Genomic DNA, 266 nt, shown 5'->3' with positions numbered 1-266 from the left:
GGGGGGGGGGGAGAGAGTATGTGTTTGTATTAGTCTGGGGAGAGATGTAAAGCCTTTATATAACATCATATCTTTAAATGGAAAGCCTTTAGCTGGTGACATAGTGCGTGGATATAAAGATGGAAATAGTTTAATACATTTATTTTTAAAATCTTAAGTATTAGCTCTTAAGCGCAGGATTAGTTTTCAAATCCAGATTGGCTTAAGTTGAAATGGATGTTCGCGTTTACTTGCATGTTTTAGCTCTATCCTTACCTATTCCGATA

This window comes from Penaeus monodon, chromosome 32 (genome assembly GCF_015228065.2).
Source record: "Penaeus monodon isolate SGIC_2016 chromosome 32, NSTDA_Pmon_1, whole genome shotgun sequence".
Classification (NCBI taxonomy): Eukaryota; Metazoa; Arthropoda; class Malacostraca; order Decapoda; family Penaeidae; genus Penaeus; species Penaeus monodon.
Note: the sequence above shows the minus strand (reverse complement) of the source record.